The sequence below is a fragment of the Eleutherodactylus coqui genome, chromosome 3 (assembly GCF_035609145.1).
Source record: "Eleutherodactylus coqui strain aEleCoq1 chromosome 3, aEleCoq1.hap1, whole genome shotgun sequence".
Lineage (NCBI taxonomy): Eukaryota > Metazoa > Chordata > Amphibia > Anura > Eleutherodactylidae > Eleutherodactylus > Eleutherodactylus coqui.
The window spans coordinates 159,467,540-159,476,360 of NC_089839.1; the positions used below are offsets into that span (position 1 = coordinate 159,467,540).

Below are 8,821 nucleotides of genomic sequence, written 5' to 3' on the forward strand. Positions count from 1 at the left end.
CGTTCACAGGCTATGTATGGAGGTACAAGAGACCAAGGCTGGCCTACAGCCTAATGATAAAAAGGAGGTTTGAAGGAGGCATGGACCTCCCGAATGTATTAGATTACTACCGGGCCTCACAGCTGGGCTACTGGATGGACTTAGTCCAACCGAAAAGAGACCCTCTCCTGTCTAAACTGGCCACAACCCATGACTATAGCGGTTCTATGGAGGACCTGTGGTATCCAGAAAAGAATAGATACAGAGCGAAGGACTTTAACCCCCTTCTGAGAGGCCCCTGCGAGGTGTGGGACGGCCTGAAAGAAAATCTAGCTCCTAAACCCTCTCCATCCGCTCCATTGAGCTTGATCTGTAGACTAATAGATCTGCCACTGGACTCAGTCTCCACTTTGGTATGGGGAAAATTTAAAGATATTACAGTTGGAGACCTGCAGGTCTTGGCCCACCTACCAGCACAGGAGATAATAAGTTCCCTGCTTCCGGCTTGGACCCCCTCCTTTCTCCTCCGAGCCACAGTTGAAAGAGTTATAAGAGAGTTTCTTAGGATCCATAAATCAACCAGACCCCGAACCCATTTTGAGCGCTCATTGGTGGAATCAAACTCTAGAACAAGAAAAATCTCTAACTTGCGTCAACAATTCATCATACCCCACCCCTCATCCAAACCAACCTTTATGACCACCTGGGAAAAGGAACTGGGAATATCCTTGTCACAGGGAGACATTTAAAAAATCCTAATCACTTCTTCTGGCCTCTCCCCATGCGTCCTAGCCCAGGAATCCCACTACAAACTCTTAATAAGGTGGTATAGGACCCCACAGTGGCTTTATGCATACAAGTTGGCACCTCACAACAAATGCTGGAGATGCAATGCCGAAGAAGGCTCCTACCTCCACATTTGGTGGTCCTGCAAGAGACTGATGCCCTTTTGGAAAGGAGTGGGTGAAGTGCTGGGGAAAATCAAACAAAACTTCACGCTAACGCCCGAAATAGTGTTTCTATGGAAAACATCTCCTGGGTTTCACCCGCAAAGTGATAAGCTGATAGCCTGCCTGACGGACGCCGCTAAGGCCCTGATACCCCTGCACTGGCGAAGCGAGGTACCCCCTTCCTTATCTCAATGGAAGGAGAAAGTAGATATGATCTACAATCTAGAGGAACTAGCGAGCTGGCAAAACAACTCCTACGATAAATTTATAAAAATTTGGTATCCCTGGCATGACCTGAGACTCCTTGACGTTCTGCAGCCGTAAGAAGAGACTCTCCCCCGTCTGTACCCCCCGCCCCCTTTTTTTTTTCCTCCCCCATTAACACTATTTCTCCTGAAGAGATGATGTTTTAACTTGAAAAGTTACAGGCGTTGACACAGCTTCCCTTTGTGCCCTGCCCGCTTAGGGCTGGTAAGACCTGGCGCCAAGCCCGTTGTTTGTCCCTGTTGTGCCACACTGCGACGACAATCTCTGTATTTACAGTAGACAGTAAAACTGAATGCACCGTCTAGCCTTGACAGAGCATAGCCGTATGTGATTTCCCCTGTTCCCCCTTCTTTTTTCTTTCTGTATCACAAAAATCTTTGAATAAAAATTGATTTAAAAAAAAAAAAGAAAAGTACATACAGAAACTGCACTGAACAAATACTTAGACAGCTATTAAACCATAGTCTGCCAGCTGTGGAGAGACCACCGACTGAGGTTGTGCAGCTCTTAGATGGATTTCAGACGATATCGCTCGGGGAGGCCATAGACGTGACAATGAGGTGAATATACGACAAACCATACAGCATGTCCAAGCATCTAAAACTGGTGTTTCTTGGAGCCGCATTCAGCTTTTGAGCAACTATATCAAATTGGTCTAATGACCCCAGTGGGCCTTGTACCAGTATTATGTTGACTATAACTCCCCATGAAGTCCATGCGTTTGCAGTTGACCCTATTATACCAGCATGAAGAAACCATTGGGAAAGCATGTGCATTAAACAGAACAGTATTGTTTTTACCAAAAAGAGTGCCCAACACAGAGGTGATGAGCCAAACTCAAAATGGAAAAACTGTGAAGTTAACCATTACTCCGACTAATGAGCTGACACCAACCTGCTTTCAGTTTTACAGTGAACATGAAGGAGATTGGACGCAACTACCGGTACTACAACCCAAACCACGCAACAGAAGTCCGAGCTCACCAACTTTCCATCTGGCACGGTTTTGCAACATCCATCCTGCAATTCGAAAGCAACATCTTGTTGAGCATCAACATCAGCCATAAAGTTCTGAGGAATTAAACGGTTCACAACATAATGTCTTTCTGCACGGAAATTCCGCCTGCAATCTTAAGCCTGAAATTGGGCAGCAAAATAGACGAGGTTTGCAAAAATCTCATCCACATGCTGCAGACAGTTCGCTGCAGCCAAGATGCGCTATAACTGAAATGCCACGCGAAATTCAAATCCACAGCATGTCCGTTGTATCACAGTTTCTGCTACCGTCTTGCTTCTCTCTATGGGGAGAGATTCTTGCAGCGGAATACAGGTGGACAAGCTGCCTTTCCGCTGTGGAAATCTTACTGAAATTCTGTGCGGTCTCACTGCAGAAATGTCATGAGTTCTAGGGGATTTCCTCCCCGTGTGAACCCAGCCTAAGAAGGCAGATGGCAGCGAGATCAGCTTTGTGGACTACTATAAAAATCAATACAATCTACAAGTTACAGACATGAATCAGCTGCTAATTGTCAACATTCTGCGAAGACCCAGGTTGGGTGCCACTAGTGGAGCAATTATTTTAGTAACGGAGTTATGTAACCTAACAGGTCTGACCGATATAATGAGAAGCGATTTCATGGTCATGAAAGATCTCGCTGTTCAGACCTGCTTAGCAGCAGACAAGAGGGAGCAGCAAGTGGGGAAGTTCCTGCAATACATCTACAGGGATGAATGCGTACAGAAGGAGCTGAGTGATTGGGGACTGAACTTCGATACTTGACTTCTGTAGTTTACTGGGAGAGTGGCATCGCCAGAAAAAAGTGGCAAAGTTGTAGACTATAATCCACGGTTTACAGACTGGTCAAAAGACATGCAAGGACAAAACCTGATCAGTGTCCAGGATCTGATTAACTGGCTGCTGGTTTATACCCGGAGGAACTACAACGCGGCAAATGCTCCTCTGCAAAACCTGTTCAAGATCTCACAGCACATGGGCATCTGAATGAACGGGGCCGTGATGGTTGAGAATGAGGACACAGTCCGTGGATAATTTACAAGCCTTCCAGCAGAACATTACAGACCGCACAGAAATGGCTGTCTGCATCCTGTCCAGCAATAATAAGATGAAGTAAGACTCCATCAAGAAGTTCCTGTGTTTGGATTTGCCTGTCCCCAGTCAGTGTGTCATTGCCAGGACCTTGAGCAAACCCCCAAGCGTTACTCTCCATCTGCACTAAAATTGCCTTACAGATAAACTTTAAATTAAGAGGAGAGCTGGGGAGTATGGAGATACGTCTGGACAAGATGATGATCATCAGGATTGATTGCTATCACGACACCCTGCAAGGGAGGAGATCAATCGCTGGATTCGTTGCTAGCATGAATAAAGGCATGACGCACATGTTTTCTTGGTGTGTTGTGCAGGACCAGAGACGAGATTGTTGATGAGCTTAATGTCTGTATGCAATCTGCACTGCACACTTGGTATAAGATTAGCGGCATGCTGCCCAACTGCTTCATCTCCAGAGACGGTGTGAGTGATGGGCAGACCAAAACCGTGGTAAACTACGAGGTCTCACAGTTCATGGACTATATCAAGTCTGCTGGAAAAGACCACTACCCTAAACTAACAATGTTCGTGGTGAAGAAGAGAATAAATGGCAGATTCTTTGCTATGGTTGGCAGTTGGCTCCAGAATCCACCACCAGGAACAATAGTTGACACTGAATACACTAGACCTGAATGGTATGATTTCTTCATTATCAGCCAGTCCGTGAGGCAGGGAACAGTCTCTCTGACACATTACAACGTGGTGTACGACAGCGGAGGGCTGAAGACCGTGACCACATGCAGTGCCTTACCTACTAGCTGTGTCACCAGGCCTGGAGTCATCAGGGTACCCGCACCATGCCAGTACGCCTATAAGCTCCGTTTTCTGGTTGGGCAGAGCATCTATCGAGAAACACACAATTCCCTGTCCAGCCTCCTCTACTATCTATAGCATTCAGTGAGCGCAGGAGGCTTGTTACAGAGATTGTGGCGATTGTTCCAAACCTAATATTGTGTTATTGTCTGCTTTCTACTGTTTTGTAAAGTACTTTGTTAGTGCCCATTGGCGCTCTGGAAAATGTTTGTTTGATTTTTGAAGTTTTTAAGAAAATTTGCAAAAAGTCAATTTTTGTTTTCAGTCTATAAAATGAAAGCAGCGACATGATCAGCATGATCAAGCATGATCCCATGAATAGAAGACATGATCGTCCCCTTAAGGATGATTATACCAATCCACATCTGAGAAACGAAAGACAGGTCCTTCCTTCAGAATATAACCATTTGAATATTAGACGTGATTGCCTACCCCCCTACCGGGCCAATCTATACCCTCATGTCCCCCATCCCCACCCCCAATTTGATAATCACATTGTTACTCCTTTTGGGATCTATGAACGGGATTTTCCTTATGGAACCAACTCCTCTTGGACGCCAAGAGATCGATATACTCGTAGAGCCCAACCGAGGTCTCAAGCTTGGTCAAAACACTCGACCAATAATAATCGATCAAACTCAGGGTCATATGGCACACAGAATCCTCCTACAAATAGGAACCCCAGGATTACAACAGGTTCTTTAAATGGTTCCACAAATAATACCAGCTCTTCCACTGAGCCTTGCCACCCACATACCTCTAATCCTCTTTCCCCTGTATCTACAATAACACCCATGCTAGCCAATAACGATCATATAGCCCCCATTTTCTCCACACAGGAGACTACTCAGGGCTCCCTAGATATGCCTATACCAATCATTGTACAACCACCATTGATACCAACCCTTAATTGTATTGCACCAGCTTTTGACAATACCCCAGGAAGCCCATCTGATCTAATTAAATTTTTGAACAACAATATATCTCCAAGTGCTCCATCTCTTGGGGATAGGAATACGGAACCGATAGGCCCTTTTGAAATTTCCATCCATCATAACGAAATTAACACCACTGATCCTATAACTCATCTAGTCGTGAGTAACACAGAAGAAATTGTTGTTAATTCAAATATTTCCACGATGGAGCCTTTTTTAGGGGAAAAGATACCTCAACCGAGGTACAAACCAACATGCGAATCACCAGAAGCACGACGCAATCTGTACAACAAAAAGGCAAAACATTGCCCCGACCAATGGGGAATCACGCAGCGGGATCATCCAAGATCACAAACATCTATTCATCTCCGAACCGAATAGAAAAAGACGCACCAAAATAGGGAAACGGGCTGGGAGAAAAAAACATAAGAAAACCTCTAACAACCCAGAAAATCCTATCTCCCCTAGCCAAGCCATGAAAATGGGGATTTTTAACATCTCTGACTATCCTCTAAAAATTGGAGAGGCAGAAATCTTATCAAGAGGCCTCTCTTTCAGCCCCTCGAGCAACCCAGACTCATTTGAACTTTTTCTAGATTTAAACCGCTTTATAAGAAAACTCACACTAAAAAGGTATTTTGCCATTAACAGCAATAAAATTCACCCCACCCCCTCATCAAATGAGGGATTAGATAAATTGATCCATACAGATACTATCACCATTATAGATCCAAGTAATACTGCTGACAAACAACTCACTACCAACTTAAAACTACCCAGTAACTTTTACCCGGTTGATGCTAAAGGCCCATACATTATCACATTATATAATAAAGTTCTAGAAGACTTCAGACGCCTTACGAAAAATACTGAAAAAGACTACAACGAAATAAAGAAAGAGAGGAACCTCAACAGAAAACAGTGGAATCTCATCAAAAAACTAACCAAGAACGATAATCTAGTAATCAAACAAGCAGATAAGGGGGGGGGGGGGATTGTATTAATGAATATAGAATATTACCAAGAAGAATCCAACAGGATCCTGAACGATAAAGAACAATACAAAACACTAACAGAAGACCCTACCCCCACCCTCTGTAAGAACCTGCATTTCTTGATTGAAGAGGCTTATGCCAACCAATGCATAACTAAGGACGAAAAACATTTTCTATCTCCTTCTCACCCAGATGTGGCCTATTTTTATATCTTACCAAAGATCCATAAGAGCCTAGAAAAGCCACCAGGAAGACCGATTATCGCGGGTATAGGCTCCCTTACCAGCAATCTCTCAGAGTATGTCGATCGACAATTGCAGAGATTTGTGGTTCAACTACCAGCATATCTAAAGGACACTTCTCACTTATTACAATTACTAGAAAACTTCACATGGAAGGCCACTTATACCCTGATAACTTTAGATGTCTGCTCCCTGTATTCCAGTATCCCACATTCTCTAGGTGTCCAAGCCATCGCATCATTTCTAAAAAATGACACTCTATTACTACCCAAACAAAAGCAATTCATATTAGACAGTTTAGAATTTATCCTTCATAACAACTATTTTAAATACAATAACCATTTTTTTCTGCAAGTAAAAGGGACCGCCATGGGTACAAAATGTGCGCCCTGCTACGCAAATCTCCTAATGGGGGCCTTTGAGCAGCAGATCAAAGACCCTCGAATGGTCCTCTACAAACGTTTCATAGATGATATCTTCATTATCTGGAATGGCAACATCGAAGAAGCTAAACAATTTTTACACACATTAAACACGAACACCTGTGGCCTAGAATTCACTGGGACTTTCAGCCCGATGGAAATCACTTTTTTCAATCTTGATATATATATCAAAGAAGGAAACCTACATACAAAGACCCATTTCAAACAAGTGGATGCAAATAGCTTCCTGGATTTTAGGAGTTGCCACGCAAAACAGTGGAAGATGAATGTACCATTTAGCCAGTTTAAGAGGATACGTAGAAATTGCTCAACCATGGAGACATTTGATGAACAATCCAAAATTTTATATAAAAGATTTGAGGAGAAAAATACCCCAGAACTCTCCTAGATCATTCCCTTAATAGAGCTAAATTGGAAGAACGATCTCTCTTGACCAAAAAGGGGACACCTACACATTCGACTAATCCCCCCGATCTTTGTTTTATAACAAGGTATAACTCTAGACAAAAAGACCTTAGAGATATTCTTAAAAAACATTGGAAAATTTTAAAGAGTGACCCTTTCATTATGGATACCTTAGCTACTAACCCTAACCTAATTTTCAAACGGAACAAAACACTGGGTAATATTTTAGCTCCATCACGTCCTAGAAACAAGAATAGAAATACAAATGTAAACACCAATCCCACACTTTTTTCCACCATAAAAGGGACCTATAAGTGTGGAGCTTCAGGATGCAAATGCTGTATGAACATCTGCCATAGGAGAAAACATGTGGATATAGGGCAACCAAACAACCCCTTTGAAATAAAACAATATCTAAATTGTGCCTCTGAGCACCTGATTTATCTGATTGAGTGCCCATGCCCGAACAAATACATTGGCCGGACAATCAATTCACTACGCACACGCATCAACCACCATCGACACAATATTAACAAAAAATTTCTTTATCGAAACATTTCTTTTTACACCACAATTCTGATCCTTCTTTATCGAAAGTCACCCCCATTGAGCAAATCCCCAAGGGTGAATTCTCTAGACTAAAGGCCAAGGAGATGTTTTATATATATCATTTCAACACGTTACATCCTCATGGCCTAAATGAGGTCCTTGAAAAACTCTAAGAGTAAAAAAATCTGAGAAAAAGAAAAATTTGAGAACAAATCTAATAACAACCAACCACCTGATTATCTATATAAGTTTGGTGTAACACTTCAGCTATATTTATCCATTATATTCATGCTACCACTATGATGTATATTATTTACATTAATTGTATGCTTTAGCATTATCTTTAGTCTTTTATGCAGTAATATTACTATTTTTTATGCATACTCATTTCTATGGATCCATTGTTCGATGCGTCGTAGTTTTTACATCCTATTCGTTTTACATATAATAATTTTTAAATTATATCTATATGTATTTATATACATTTTTAATATTTACACCCATAAGTTTTTACAGTTTTATTAGTCCTTAATATGCTATATAGCTGTTTTATATATATATATATATATATATATATATATATATATATATATTTATATATTTTTACTCTAAGCATTCTTGTCATTGATTACATTTTTGCAGCATAGCTCACGTTCTGCCCCTCCCTGCCCTCCGTTATCCTAGAACATGCTTGTTACAACAATACACCTCCTATTTAATAGTGTTTTCTGTCTAATATATATATTTTTAACCAAGCATATTCTAAACCTATCATCATGTGTTACTCACCAAATCCACCATTTTCAGACAAGTCAGATCCTCTGTGCATATAGATTGCATAATGCGCTGTCAAAGCCTACCAGCTGACAGCACCAACATTCCTTCAGCCTCTACTTGATCACGCACTGAAGTCCTGACGTTACCACGTCTGGACACAGGATACTTGATACATCTATGTGTGTATAGGATCTACGGAGCACATGACAAGTCATGTGCCCCTGCTGTGTCACTCTCTGGCCCAACACCCGCCCCTTCAGTATACGAGCGGTCATGTGACTCCCCACGTGACACCCAACGCTTTCCTGTAGCGACTCCCCAGCTCCTCCTAGAGCCCATTCCACATAGCGTTCCTCT

At 42.2% G+C, this 8,821-nt stretch overlaps 1 pseudogene; it reads left to right on the top strand.

The window, feature by feature from the left end:
• The first annotated feature begins 856 nt into the window (after positions 1-856).
• LOC136620195 (piwi-like protein 1) lies at positions 857-4,196 on the top strand (annotated as a pseudogene).
• The last annotated feature ends 4,625 nt before the right edge of the window (positions 4,197-8,821 follow it).